The 14,586-nt window shown below is 39.8% G+C and overlaps 1 protein-coding gene across 1 annotated transcript in view; it reads right to left on the bottom strand.

Annotated features, from left to right (window-relative positions):
- Nucleotides 1-14,586, bottom strand: part of TMC1 (transmembrane channel like 1) — a gene marked incomplete at both ends in the record, with an annotated part of 112,251 nt that overhangs the window by 42,677 nt on the left and 54,988 nt on the right. The window lies entirely within an intron of this gene.

Below are 14,586 nucleotides of genomic sequence, written 5' to 3'. Positions count from 1 at the left end.
AGCCTCTTGGTTTACTTGAAATTCAGGGACTACTAAATAGGCCAAAGTTTTAACCAAATATAGGCTTGCTCAGCTGTGGAGCCATTACCGTGAAATGCCCACTGATTAAAACATCAAAACACACTTCATGGTGTCATTAAATGTACAATTTTAAGAGCCTGCTTAATATTGGGGGGAGGATCTGAAACGTGCTTCCTCAAAGTGTCATGGCAGGTTTCCACTTCCAGTCACCTGAGCCACAGTTAGATTGGTTCTCCATAAGCCACAGAGGCCACATCTCAGCTCACACTTAGCAAAAACAAGGAGCAGGTGAGATGACATTGAAACCAATATGCACAACCTTCCATTCATCAAGACTATTATCCCCTAACAAGCATGTTTATTCATGAAATTACATGCTGTTTCCCAAAAATTATCTGCCAGGGTTGGAAAAACCATCTTCCAAAGCCACCTGAGTAACTGCTCTCTATACACAGAACATGGCATATTTTGATGTTGCTTCCCTTATAATAGTCTTCATCTTTCTCTCTTTCTCTCATTCACTGTGTTCTTCACTCTTAGCTTGGCAGCATTGTTTCTGTATTACTACATATCCACTTCCCCAGATTCTCTCTGACTTCATCTCTCTGACAATAACTTAAAACTACTATGCTTTGTGAAGTGAGAAGATAATTGCAGTAATAATATCAATCAATAAATTTCTTTTAGCCGGTAGCATGTGCTGAACACCTTACTTCTTCTTACAGAACCCTCACAAGAACCCTCTTGAAGTGGCTACCGTTAGGGGCAATCGTTTTCCTCTACACTTGTTACTTGCCATGTAGAGAAGAACCATAACTGTAAAACTCCCAGCCCTTCTCCACTGCCTCATACTAACCCCAGGGAGGAGAAACTCATCTGACAGTAGAGCATGGGTGAGGAATGGGGATGAGGTGGGGCACCACTCTTCCTCCTCCTTTGAGATCCCATGCTGTGCTCTGTCCCTGTGAGGGGCATCCTGTCCTGGTCTAGGACTGCTGGGTAGGAAGGTCTGCCTCTGAAGCCCACTTGCCCATAAAAAGATGCCATATTCTTTAATATCAGCTTTAACAATAATAAAGATGGCATGTTGACCTCCATCTGTCTAACCCTTTGTCTTATTTCTGGTTAGCTCACAACCTGGGTCTACAAGGTAGAGGTTGTTATTTACCATCACTTTCCCACCTGAAAAAGACTCAATAGCTCTACACCTATGTTACAGATGAAGAAACTGAGCTTTAAAGAAGTTAAGTAACTTGTCCATGTTCACATAGCTAGTACGTGACAGAGTCTGAACCTGAACAGGGTCTGTCTAATTCACATCTATATGCTTAACCGCTGTGCTATACTGTTTCTCCTATGCTTTCTTTGCCTACCAGGACTTGTATCATACTAATGCCATATCTACCCAGCAAAACAAAGAAACAAGAAGTCCCTGGACCCCCGGATTGGTTCAGAGCGGGTGCCAGGACCTCCTGGAAAGGATCTAGACACCCCTTTTGAAAAGATTTCAAAGGGCCTCATCTTCACATACATAAACATTACAACCTGACTTCTTTTTGTAATTCATAATGACAGTATTGGGATTAAAAGCCACCTCCAAAATAACATGAAAGGAGAAAGTAGATATGTAACAAATATCTGGTGAGCTTCTTAGGTTAGCACAGTAGCTTCTGGGGCAGCTAACTCACCTGGTGTATGTGTCATTCAGCATATGTTCAATGGCTGCACTTAATAAATATTAGATCACAACCAGTGGGGGTAAGAGCCCTTTTTGTGGAATCCTGATTACTTCGCAAAGGTTTCTTCAGTTGATCTATTTCTACATATGCAGTGAAGCATGTGAACAAAAGAGGAGGTACTGTTGAAGTGCACAATTTTTAAAAGCCTTATCCAATCCATCTCAGTAGCATATTGAGGGGTGGTTTTAAACACACAAAGGCTTAAAAGAGGTCTCCTCCTCCCCTTCCACCCTGTGGCCCACCACACACCACACATCTTTCCCTTTCCCTTAAAACTCCAATAGCAGACATCTGGAAGTGACTAAAATAGCAACGACTCCTAGCCTAGCCAAGGTTCCATTCGGTTTCCATGTCAGCGCACATGGCTTTCCCTGTGGGAGCACTCTCCCATCCCAAAAATCTGTGACAGAGAAACCACAGTCAGAGCCAAGTTTCAAATGAGCACAGAAAATTCCTGTCCAACTCTAGGTCCCATGCTTGCACATTGTCTACCAAGACTCTAATTTCTGTTTGAATGCTGCAGCTGGTCTAGTCCACAGAAACCGACACACATCTATGAGAATGCTTTGATGATGCAGTCGCTAGGAATCAACTCATGTATTTATTTGTCTAGAACTTATTTATTGGGAACCTATTTGCCAAATAATATACATAGATGGAGTGGGAGACTGGATTACAGAGGCCCCTAGAAAAAGTTCTGCATGCAAATGTCCCCTTTATAAGTATGTGTCACCTGAAATTATATTAGAGTTCCATCCCTTTGGTGTTTCTCACTACAAATAAATACTCGCTGTGAAAGACAACATTCTATCCCCATGACGGTAAATGAGTTTCATCATCCTTAGTAAGCCTTTTTAGTTTGTAGTAACTGTCAGACTATTATTTTGAAAAAAAATCGTGAAGTCAGAACTAGTAGGAAAGGAAGCTATAACTTGTGAACTGTGCCTGCTGAGGGTATGTGAAGGGGAAGTAGTACCACAGTAGTAGGAGTATATTTCTACTTTTCTCTGAGCTGTTATCAGTCACTTATACCTTAGTGTTAAAGAAAGCTTCAAGTGTGGATGAAAGATAGGGAATGACATCATTTAAATTCTGATACGCTTGGGACATGGGAGAGAAGCAAGGAGTGAGATGGCTAACAACACCCAAAACAAACCGCGACCAACTTTATAAGAATAGCAGCCAGCCTGGCACTTTTGTGGTACATGCTGAGATCCAGCCCCCGGCCACCCTCCTTCTCTCCAACCAGACTTGCCAAGTTCCATCTAATGTTTTGCTCGCCTCCGAGTTTCTTTTCCTTTTGCTCCAACCCAGATCCAGAGTTATAAAACTAATGTTATACGGTTCTAAGCTAGGAAGCATGTAGATTACAATGAAGCTGGGCTGAGCCTTCACAGATCCTCTCATTTTCAGTAGAGGGAATGAACTTCTACCTGTCTATGGGACCCTAGGCAGTGAACTCTGGCCCTCAAAAAGCTGTGAAGTAGACAGGTTTTTTTGGTGCCCATCCATGCATAAAAGGCTCAGAGTGGTTGTCTAATATCACGCAGGTAGTATGTGGTAGGATTCAAATCCAAGTCTGTCTAAATCCCATGACTGAGTTCTTTTCATTATGCCACACTACCTTTTTAACCATGCTGGTTTCTGTAAAGAAAACTTCTGTTTGCCTTTTGTGCCATGATCCACAACTGACACTAATGGTGGGAATTCTAGATCATATGCCCAATACCCATTACACATCTCACTCCACTTGGATGTTCCACAAGAACCTTAAACTCAGTCCATTTTAAAAGTTCTCCCAGAGAAGCAAGAAGAACTACAATCCTGCAGCCTGTGGAACAAAAAACCACATTCACAGAAAGACAGACAAGATGAAAAGGCAGAGAGCTATGTACCAGATGAAGGAACAAGACAAAACCCCAGAAAAACAACTAAATGAAATGGAGATAGGCAATCTTCCAGAAAAACAATTCAGAATACTGATAGTGAAGATGATCCAGGACCTCGGAAAAACAATGGAGGCAAAGATCAAGAAGCTGCAAGAAATGTTTAATAGAAGTGGAAGAATTAAAGAACAAACAAACAGAGATAAGGAATACAATAACTGAAATGAAAATACACTAGAAGGAATCAATAGCAGAATAACTAAGGCAGAAGAACGGATAAGTGACCTGGAAGACAAAATTGTGGAATTCACTGCTGTGGAACAGAATAAAGAAAAAAGAATGAAAAGAAATGAAAACAGCTTAAGAGACCTCTGGGACAACATTAAACACAACAACATTTGCATTATAGGGGTCCCAGAAGGAGAAGAGAGAGAGAAAGGACCCAAGAAAATATCTGAAGAGATTATAGTCAGAAAGTTCCTTAACGTGGGAAAGGAAATAGCCACCCAAGTCCAGGAAGCGCAGAGAGTCCCATACAGGATAAACCCAAGGAAAAACATACCATGACACATAGCAATCAAACTGGCAAAAATTAAAGACAAAGAAAAATTATTGAAAGCACCAAGGGAAAAATGACAAATAACATACACGGGAACTCCTATAAGATCAACAGCTGATTTCTCAGCAGAAACTCTACAAGCCAGAAGGGAGTGGCATGATATACCTGAAGTGATGAAACAGAAGAAACTACAACCAAGATTACTCTACCTAGCAAGGATCTCATTCAGATTTGATGGAGAAATCAGAAGCTTAACAGACAGGCAAAAGCTAAGAGAATTCAGCACCACCAAACCAGCTCTACAACAAATGCTAAAGGAACTTCTCTAAGTGGGAAACACAAGAGAAGAAAAGGACCTACAAAAACAAACCCAAAACAATTAAGAAAATGGTAATAGGAACATACATATCAATAATTAACGTCAGGGGCTTCCCTGGTGGCGCACTGATTGAGAGTCCGCCTGCCGATGCAGGGGACACGGGTTCGTGCCCCGGTCCGGGAGGATCCCACATGCCGCAGAGTGGCTGGGCCCGTGAGCCACGGCCACTGAGCCTGTGCATCCGGAGCCTGTGCTCTGCAATGGGAGAGGCCACAGCAGTGAGAGGCCTGCGTACCGCAAAAAAAAAAAAAAAAAAAAAAAAAAAAAATAATAATAATTAACGTCAATAGATTAAATGCTCCAACCAAAAGACACAGGATTGCTGAATGGATACAAAAACAAGACCCATCTATATTCTGTCTACAAGAGACCCACTTCAGACCTAGGGACACATACAGACTGAAAGTGAGGGGATGGAAAAAGATATTCCATGCAAATGGAAATCCAAAGAAAGCTGGAGTAGCAATACTCATATCAGATAAAATAGACTTTAAAATAAAGAATGTTACAAGAGACAAGGAAGGACACTACATAATGATCAAGGGATCAATCCAAGAAGAAGATATAACAATTATAAATATATATGCACCCAACACAGGAGCACCTCAATACATAAGGCAACTGCTAACAGCTCTAAAAGAGGAAATCGACAGTAACACAATAATAGTGGGGGACTTTAACACCTCACTTACACCAATGGACAGATCATCCAAACAGAAAATTAATAAGGAAACACAAGCTTTAAATGACACAATAGACCAGATAGATTTAATTGATATTTCTAGGACATTGCATCCAAAAACAGATTACACTTTCTTCTCATGTGCACATGGAACATTCTCCAGGATAGATCATATCTTGGGTCACAAATCAAGCCTCAGTAAATTTAAGAAAATTGAAATCATATCAAGCATCTTTTCTGACCACAGCGCTATGAGACTAGATATCACTTACAGGAAAAAAACTGTAAAAAACACAAATACATGGAGGCTAAACGAGACGTTACTAAATAACCAAGAGATCACAGAGGAAATCAAAAAATACCTAGAGACAAAGGACAATGAAAACACGACAATCCAAAACCTATGGGATCCAGCAAAAGTAGTTCTAAGAGGGAAGTTTATAGCTATACAAGCCTATCTCAAGAAAAAAGAAAAATCTCAAGTAAACAATCTAAACTTACACGTAAAGGAATGAGAGAAAAAAGAAGAAACAAAACCCAAAGTTAGCAGAAGGAAAGAAATCATAAAGATCAGAGCAGAAATAAATGAAATAGAAACAAAGAAAACAATAGCAAATATCAATTAAACTAAAAGCTGGTTCCTTGAGAAGATAAACAAAATTGATAAACCATTAGCCAGACTCATCAAGAAAAAGAGGAACAGGACTCAAATCAATAAAATTAGAAATGAAAAAGGAGAAGTCACAGCAGGCACCCCAGAAGTACAAAGCATCCTAACAGACGACTATAAACAACTCTATGCCAATAAAATGGACAATCTGGAAGAAATGGACAAACTCTAAGAAAAACAAAACCTGCCAAGACTGAATCAGGAAGAAATAGAAAATATGAACAGACCAATCACAAGTAATGAAATTGAAACTGTGATTAAAAATCTTCCAACAAACAAAAGCCCAGGACCAGATGGCTTCAGAGGCAAATTCTATCAAACATTTAGAGAAGAGCTAACACCTATCCTTCTCGAACTCTTCTAAAATATAGCAGAGGGAGGAACACTCCCAAACTCATTCTACGAGGCCACCATTACCCTAATACCAAAACCAGACAAAGAGGTCACAAAGGAAGAAAACTAAAGGCCAATATCACTGATGAACATAGATGCAAAAATCCTCAACAAAATACTAGCAAACAGAATCCAACAGCACATTAAAAGGATCATACACCATGATCAAGTGGGGTTTATTCCAGGAATGCAAGGATTCTTCAATATACGCAAATCAATCAGCGTGATACACCATATTAACAAACTGAAGGAGAAAAACCATATGATCATCTCAATAGATGCAGAGAAAGCTTTCAACAAAATTCAACACCCATTTATGATAAAAACCCTGCAGAGGGCTTCCCTGGTGGCGCAGTGGTTGAGAGTCCGCCTGCCGATGCAGGGGACACGGGTTCGTGCCCCGGTCAGGGAAGATCCCACATGCCGCGGAGCGGCTGGGCCCGTGAGCCATGGCCGCTGAGCCTGCATGTCCGGAGCCTGTGCTCCGCAACGGGAGAGGCCACAACAGTGAGAGGCCCGCATACCGCAAAAAAAAAAAAAAAAAACCCCTGCAGAAAGTAGGCATAGAGGGAACCTTCCTCAACATAATAAAGGCCATATATGACAAAACCACAGCCAACATCGTCCTCAATGGTGAAATACTGAAACCATTTCCACTACGATCAGGAACAAGACAAGGTTGCCCACTCACACCACTCTTTTTTTTTTTTTTTTTTTGCAGTACGTGGGCCTCTCACTGTTGTGGACTCTCCCGTTGTGGAGCACAGGCTCCGGACGCGCAGGCTCAGCGGCCATGGCTCATGGGCCCAGCCACTCCGCGGCATGTGGGATCTTCCCAGACCAGGGCATGAACCCATGTCCCCTGCTTCAGCAGGCGGACTCTCAACCACTGCGCCACCAAGGAAGCCCTCACCACTCTTATTCAACATAGTTTTGGAAGTTTTAGCCACAGCAATCAGAGAAGAAAAGGAAATGAAAGGAATCCAAATCGGAAAAGAAGAAGTAAAGCTGTCACTGTTTGCAGATGACATGATACTATACATAGAGAATCCTAAAGATGCTACCAGAAAACTACTAGAGCTAATCAATGAATTTGGTAAAGTAGCAGGATACAAAATTAATGCACAGAAATCTCTGGCATTCCTGTACACTAATGATGAAAAATCTGAAAGTGAAATTAAGAAAACACTCCCATTTACCACTGCAACAAAAAGAATAAAATATCTAGGAATAAACCTACCTAAGGAGACAAAAGACCTGTATGTAGAAAATTATAAGACATTGATGAAAGAAATTAAAGACGATACAAATAGATGGAGAGATATACCATGCTCCTGGATTGGAAGAATCAACATTGTGAAAATGACTCTACTACCCAAAGCAATCTACAGATTCAATGCAATCCCTATCAAACTACCACTGGCATTTTTCACAGAACTAGAACAAAAAATTTCACAATTTGTATGGAAACACAAAAGACCGTGAATAGCCAAAGCAATCTTGAGAACAAAAAACGGAGCTGGAGGAATCAGGCTCCCTGACTTCTATACTACAAAGCTACAGTAATCAAAACAGTATGGTACTGGCAAAAATACAGAAATATAGACCAATGCAACAGGATAGAAAGCCCAGAGATAAACCCACGCACATATGGTCACCTTATCTTTGATAAAGGAGGCAAGAGTATACAGTGGAGAAAAGACAGCCTCTTCAATAAGTGGTGCTGGGAAAACTGGACAGGTACATGTAAAAGTATGAGATTAGATCACTCCCTAACACCATACACAAAAATAAGCTCAAAATGGATTAAAGACCTAAATGTAAGGCCAGAAACTATCAAACTCTTAAAGGAAAATATAGGCAGAATACTCTATGACATAAATCACAGCAAGATCCTTTTTGACCCACTTCCTAGAGAAATGGGAATAAAAACAAAAATAAACAAATGGGACTTAATGAGACTTCAAAGCTTTTGCACAGCAAAAGAAACCATAAACAAGACCAAAAGACAACCCTCAGAATGGGAGAAAATATTTGCAAATGCAGCAACTGACAAAGGATTAATCTCTAAAATTTACAAGCAGCTCATGCAGCTCAATAACAAAAAAACAAACAATGCAATCCAAAAATGGGCAGAAGACCTAAATAGACATTTCTCCAAAGAAGATATACAGGTTGCCAACAAACACGTGAAAGAATGCTCAACATCATTAATCATTAGAGAAATGCAAATCAAAACTACAATGAGATATCATCTCACACCGGTCAGAATGGCCATCATCAAAAAATCTAGAAACAATAAATGCTGGAGAGGGTGTGGAGAAAAGGGAACCACTACTGCACTGCTGGTGGGAATGTGAATTGATACAGCCAAAATGGAGAATAGTATGGAGGTTCCTTAAAAAACTACAAATAGAACTACCATACAATGCAGCAATCCCACTACTGGGCATATACCCTGAGAAAACCATAATTCAAAAAGAGTCATGTACCAAAATGTTCATTGCAGCTCTATTTACAATAGCCCGGAGATGGAAACAACCTAAGTGTCCATCATCGGATGAATGGATAAAGAAGAAGTGGGACATATATACAATGGAATATTACTCAGCCATAAAAAGAAACGAAATTGAGCTATTTGCAATGAGGTGGATAGACCCAGAGTCTGTCATACAGAGTGAAGTATGTCAGAAAGAGAAAGACAAATACCGTATGCTAACACATATATATGGAATTTAAGAAAAAAAAATGTCATGAAGAACCTAGGGGTAAAACAGGAATAAAAACACAGACCTACTTGAGAATGGACTTGAGGATATGGGGAGGGGGAAGGGTAAGCTGTGACAAAGCGAGAGAGAGGCATGGACATATATACACTACCAAACATAAGGTAGATAGCTAGTGGGAAGCAGCCGCATAGCACAGGGAGATCAGCTCCGGTGCTTTGTGACCACCTAGAGGGGAGGGATAGGGAGGGTGGGAGGGAGGGAGACGCAAGAGGGAAGGGATATGGGAACATATGTGTATGTATAACTGATTCACTTTGTTATAAAGCAGAAACTAAAAAAAAAAAGAGTCATGTACCAAAATGTTCATTGCAGATCTGTTTACAATAGCCAGGAGATGGAAGCAACCTAAGTGTCCATCATCAGATGAATGGATAAAGAAGATGTGGCACATATATACAATGGAATATTACTCAGCCATAAAAAGAAACGAAATTGAGTTATTTGTAGTGAGGTGGATGGACCTAGAGTCTGTCATATAGAGTGAAGCAAGTCAGAAAGAGAAAGACAAATACCGTATGCTAACACATATATATGGAATCTAAGAAAAAAAAAATGTCATGAAGTACCTAGGGGTAAGACGGGAATAAAGACACAGACCTACTAGAGGATGGACTTGAGGATATGGGGAGGGGGAAGGGTAAGCTGGGACAAAGTGAGAGAGTGGCATGGACATATATACACTACCAAACATAAAATAGATAGCTAGTGGGAAGCAGCCACATAGCACAGGGAGATCAGCTCAGTGCTTTGTGAACACCTAGAGGGGTGGGATAGGGAGGGTGGGAGGGAGGAAGACGCAAGAGGGAAGAGATATGGGAACATATGTATAACTGTTATAAAGCAGAAACTAACATACCATCGTAAAGCAATTATACTCCAATAAAGATGTTTAAAAAAAGTATGACTAATAAGAAAATAAATAAATAAATAAGTAAATAAACGTTAAAAAAAAAAAGTTCTTCCAAACCTGTTTGTTCCTCCTATCTCAGGGAATGATCCACCAACCTACCCAGTTACCCCAGCCAGAAACTTGGATATTTTCATTATCTTCCCATTTTCACCCATAAGACACATGAGGCCACTCACTACAGTAACAGATGCTAACTAGACTTATTGTGATGACCATTTTGCAATATATATAAATATCAAATCATTACCTTGTACAACTGAAATGAATATAATGTTGTAAGTCAATTTTTCCTCAGTTTTAAAAAGGGGAGCTCCCTGAAAACAAGGACGTATTTGAACTACTGAAATATTCCTAAAGAAAAGATGTATCATTCCATATGTGAATCGCAAAAATATCTTTTCTAAATGTGGCCGGTACAATAAGAGATGAAGGAACTTAGAGAACTGAGACTACCTGAGAGAGGATGCTCTCACTTTAGAATATCACTACTTAAAAGAACCACTGATGCCAGTAAAATAAGGAACTGAACGGCTGTTTGTTAACCTTTAGACTGTGACAGTCTCCTCTGAGGACAGACCTCAAGAATGAGATGTGGCAAAAGTGGGCAGAAGGAATAGGCTTGGGGTGATATGTTAGAGTACAACAAACAATTTTTCATCGGAGTCAGCCACCTTTTAGTTTGAATTTCGATGCCTCCTTTCATTACCTGTGCTGTCTTTGGGAAACTAACCTCTCTGAGTCCCAATCCCCTCAACTCTAAAAAGATTACTGATCTTCCTCTTAAAGGGTTGTCATGAAGATAAAATTTAATGTATGTGCCTGCTTAACACAGAATGGGTGTTAACTCTCCTCTCCTGCCCTTTCTAGGGCTTCCCCCCACCTCCCATATCTATGATGACCAGGGGAAAAGGGGAGGCAAAGTTGACTCACCATTTATCTCAGTATGCAATGTACAAAATGCTCTCAAGCTGGAAAGCTAAATGCATTTCCCTTTATTCACAACTCAATCTTTACCCATATGATCTCACCGTCTGATATCAGCTCAAGCTCATTCCAAATTCCACCTCAGTTCCTCCCTCTCTCCCTTCAAGAATACCAAAGCTCTACAGTCTCTTCCTCTTTATCATTCCTACATCATTCTCATGTCTCCAAATAGCTTGCCAACAAAGACATCCTCTTCTTTTTCTTTTTAATACATCTTTATTGGAGTATAATTGCTTCGCAATGCTGTGTTAGTTTCTGTTGTACAACAAAGTGAATCAGCCATATGTGTACACATATCCCCATATCCCCTCCCTCTTGAGCCTCCCTCCTACCCTCCCTAACCCACCCCTCTAGGTTATCACAAAGCACCAAGCTGTTCTCCCTGTGCTATGCAGCTGCTTCCCACTAGCTAACTATTTTACATTTGGTAATGTATATATGTCTATGCTACTCTCACTTTGCCCCAGCTTCCCTCTCCCCACCCCACGTCCTCAAGTCCTTTCTCTATGTCTACATCTTTATTACTACCTCACCACTAGGTTCATCAGTAGCATCTTTTTTTTTAGATTCCATATACATGCTTTAGCATACGGTATTTGTTTTTCTCTTTCTGACTTACTTCACTCTGTATGACAGACTCTAGGTCCATCTACCTCACTACAAATAACTCAATTTTGTTTCTTTTTATGGCTGAGTAATATTGCATTGTATATATGTGCCACATCTTCTTTATCCATTCATCTGAAAGACATCCTCTTCTTACGGACTTAAACTCGTTCTAATTCTACTGCTTCAAATAATACTACTTCTGCCAATTTGATTCCTAATATGCACATTAGACAATCTCCCTATTTCTTACTATTTTAATAAAACGTACTTTCTTCCTGTTCAGTAAGACCCATCCCTAGGTATTCAATTAAAAATTAATAAATAAATAATATGGTGCTTTGTAAATGGTGACCTTGAGAGGCCGTAAGACTGGCTGACCTTGCATATATCACACGGTACTTGTCTGCTATTAATTAAAGGGAATTTGGATGAATTATGATACATGCTATATGTGACAGAGCACTGAGCTCCAAGGGGATACTTCCAGGGGAGGGGGTCCAGAGAGAAGTTCCAAGGTTCTAATATGAACTCAACAGAGAAGCAGCTCCCCCTGCACAACCTCGCCACTTCCAGCCCAAAGGTTTTCTGATCCTTCCCAACCTATAGGCTCTTCTACCACAAGAGGTCATGCTTGCATCTATTTTACAGTGTCCTATAAATTGATTCTGCTTCTCTTCACCTGCATCTATATGGCATTGCTTAGCTAAGCTGGTACATTAATCTTCTTAGATGCAAAAAACCAGCTCATGTTCCAATTAGATCATTTAGGCACCAGTCATCTCTACCCTGGGCCTGAAACATGTCTTTTTCTCCTGGCATCTCTGGGCTCTCCGGAAGTGCAGAATTCTGAGTTTCCAGGGATCTCAAGGACATCTGGACAATGGCTTCCTCCATGGTGCTATGACAGATGAAATACTGGGCTGTCCACTTAGATCATCTTATAATACAGAGTGGGCATCTCTATGAGGTAATTGTTCTAAGGAGCAAGTAAAGAATCCAGGCAAAGGGGTAAATATTGAACCTTTCTATTTGAGAAGCTAATTTAGGAATTGCATGTTTATTATGAAAGGTGGAAATGGGATCCAACTGCTTCAACCCCTTCTCCCCTTGTGAGATACAGCATTAAATAGAGTCAGCCTGTGTTCCAGAAACGTCAGTGAGAAGGATGTTGGAAATTATGACAGAAAAATTACTGATGTGATACAAGACATAGAAAGAACACTAGGTTAGGAGGCTTTTATTAGCCATAAGACCCTAAAAATGATTCTGAGACTCAAAGTTTCCCTAACTTTATAATGTGGGACATGGGATAGAAGATCTAAGGGCACTCTCTTAAAACTCTTATTTTGTGATATGTCAAATAATAGAGTGATCACAGTACACAGAAAAATTAAGAAAGAAATAAGTGAATAATAACACTTTGATGACTCTTTCTTGACCTTTTAATAATCTCTCATTGTCTTAGAATAATTTCTAGGCTGGCCTACAGTTATAAAGGAAAGTGAGTATCATAGGATACTCCTGTTTCCATCTTCTTCTATCCATTGTAAATAGTATTTCACCAAACTGGACATGAGAGCTGTCGAGGGCAATAATAAAATCTTGGTGAGCACACTCACTGCCCAAACCTTTCCCCTAGTTCCCTCCTGTATTCACCTCCTAGACCCTCTGGTACACCCCTTAGCAGCTCTCTTAATGCCACCTTCCTCTTTGTCTTCCTCAAGTTATTAATACCTTTAAAATCTCAAATGGACATTGTTTGCAAAACTTTTTCTTTCAGTTACTTTTTATAAGTGTAGAAACTTCAAAAATATATGTTTAAAAGCCAAAAGGCCTTTTGTTCATATTTTTAGTTCTTCCTTTCTCTGAAATGACTAAAACAACAGAAGATGCCAATAATATTATTAGTTCTTTTTCTTATTAACCAGACTGGAAGCTTATTATTTAACTAATCAGAGGAAGAGAATGAGTAATAAAAATAGTTTGGGGGGTACATAGTAATAAATTATTTGAAATGTAAATGGGGGGAAGGAGAGAGAGATAAAGATAGAGAGACGGAAGATGAAGTGATAGAAAGAAGAAATAAAAGAAGTAAAATCTAACTCAGAGGCTATCTCCTCTCTGAAACCCAGACACCCTAGCAAAATTGACAACCGCTTCCTCAGGACTCCCCAGTATTTTTTTTTTTCCCATCGTTTTACTAAGTGTGGAACACACTGTATACTAGTTGCCTATGTATCTTTCTTCTACTGTCATGACTACCTTGAGGTCAAGAGCCATGTCACATTCATCTTTGTAAAACCAGTGCCTGTTTATATTCCATAAATAAATGTTGACTGGAAATGAAAATTCCAACTGACGGGTGTGATTTAAGATTCCAAAGGCCACAAAGTTGGGGCTGCCGCTCTGCCTTATGCTTATTGTATAGCTGCCTTGTTTACTCAGAGACTGAGAACCTTTCCTAAAGTTTACATTTGCTGGTACTGCTCACATAAATTTCTCTGGTTCTTATCTCAATGCTCTATAAATCCTCCCCCTTGCTCAGGAGTCCCAGTCAACAAGATTCATTAAAGCCTCGTTGGTTAAGTATTATGTTAAGGGCTTCAAAGAAGATGCAGCAGATGTAAGCCGCTCTTTAGGAAGCTCACGATTTAGAGAGGTTGAGGGTAGAATTCAAAACATCTGTAAAATATATGCATATTAATTCTATAAACATGAAGACTTTATTGTCTCTCTCCTTCCTTCATTCCCCAGTCTACATAAAATTTTATTCTCATTTTCTGCTCTTTAAAAATTCCTGAATTACTAATTCCCCAATTTCCACTGTGCTACTTTCTCATCCTATACATTTCCAAACATCTCTAATCTGGCCACTATTTTAAAAAGAATGTGTGGAATTGAATTGTTGTCACAGAATTGAATCACACTCCAAAATGATTTTTCAATGGGCAGAAATGAGTCCCTG

The sequence above is a fragment of the Hyperoodon ampullatus genome, assembly GCF_949752795.1.
Source record: "Hyperoodon ampullatus genome assembly, chromosome: 6".
Lineage (NCBI taxonomy): Eukaryota > Metazoa > Chordata > Mammalia > Artiodactyla > Ziphiidae > Hyperoodon > Hyperoodon ampullatus.
This window is presented reverse-complemented; position numbering and strand designations above follow the sequence as displayed.